The following is a 1,740-nucleotide window of genomic DNA, read 5'->3' as shown; positions in this document are numbered from 1 at the left end:
AAACCTCGCACAAAATCTTTCTCCAAACCAGACAGACTTGAGTTCTATAAAAAATCTAGACCCCAAAATTCTTACAATCAAAGAAAACCAAATTTTTACAAGAAAAAACCCTTCCAAAAGAAGTTTTAACCTCAAACTTCAAAACAAATAACTTGTTATAAGTGTGGCCAAACAGGACACATATCAAGATATTGCAAAAGAGAAACAAAAAACTCCATGAATTAAAAATCGATGAACAAATAATTCAAAAAATAGAGGCAATACTTTTAGAAACTTCTGAAGAAAAAACTGTCACGGATTCTGAAGTAAGTTCATCTGAAAATGATAAACCCCTACAGTTTGATGAACTAGGAACCTCCGACTCTCTTGGCGATTCAGAAGCTAGTACAAAATCAATTAATGTTTTAACAAAGGATCAAGAACTAATTCTTGATATTATAAAACAGGTTGAAGATACAAAACTTCAAAAGGAAATAATAGGAAAACTATTAAATACTTTTGAGTCAAAACAAAGTCAACCTTCCACATCCTCATCAAAATTACTTCCTAAAACCACTTATGACCTAACAAATATCTTAGGAAAAAGAACAAAGTCACAAGCCCATGTCACGATTCAATCTCTGCAAGAGGAGATTAAAATTGTAAAACAAGAATTAAAAACTCTTAAACAAAAACAAGAAATTGATTCAAACATTCTTCAAAATCTTATTTCCCAGGCACAAAATCAAACCTCTTCTGACCATGAACAAGATGAAGAAGAAGGAGAAAATGAAGAATATTCTAACAAAATTGAAAATTTAGAAGAAATCCCAGATGACTTCTTGTTCGTTTTAAGAACAGTAGCCACAAGAAAATATTTAATCAAAATTAATTTAGTTTTTTCTAAAGATTTCAAATTCGAAACAATTGCACCTTTTGATACTGGAGCAGATTTAAATTGCTTAAAAAGTAGCATTGTACCAAACAGATTTTTACAAAAATCTAATGAAAAACTTGTTGCGGCCAACAACTCCAACATGATTATAAAAAGTAAAACTGAAGCTTCCATTAAAAATGGTAACGTTTCAATCAAAACTCCTTTTGTTTTATTAGAAAATATTACGCATACTGTCATTTTAGGGACTCCTTTCATTAACATGATAACTCCCTATTCAGTCAATTACGACAGTATTTCTTGCAAAACAAAAGAAGCCAAAATTATTTTCCCTTTTATTGAAAAACCCAGAACAAAGAATTTAAATCTTTTAAAAGCTTGCTCTGTTTACAAAACTGAATTAAATTGTTTAATTCAAGGGAAAGAAAAACATTTATATTTCCTAAAACAAGATGTTTCTTTTCTCAAAACTGAACAACAATTACAAAATAGTTTCGTAAAACAAAAAATTTCAGATCTCCAAAAAAGAATTGAAAACGAAATCTGTTCCGATTTACCAAATGCTTTTTGGAACAGAAAACAACATATGGTAGACCTTCCATATGAAAATGACTTTTCCGATAAACAAATCCCAACGAAAGCTAGACCTATCCAAATGAATTATGAACGTGAAACACATTGAAAAACAGAAATCCAAGACTTAGAACAAAAGGATGTAATTACAAAGTCTAGGTCACCTTGGAGTTGTGCAGCCTTCTATGTGAACAAAAATTCTGAAATAGAAAGAGGCACACCTAGGCTAGTCATAAACTACAAACCTTTAAACAAAGCTTTAAAATGGATTCGTTACCCGATTCCAAACAAAA

This window comes from Cicer arietinum, chromosome 3 (genome assembly GCF_000331145.2).
Source record: "Cicer arietinum cultivar CDC Frontier isolate Library 1 chromosome 3, Cicar.CDCFrontier_v2.0, whole genome shotgun sequence".
Lineage (NCBI taxonomy): Eukaryota > Viridiplantae > Streptophyta > Magnoliopsida > Fabales > Fabaceae > Cicer > Cicer arietinum.
This window is presented reverse-complemented; position numbering follows the sequence as displayed.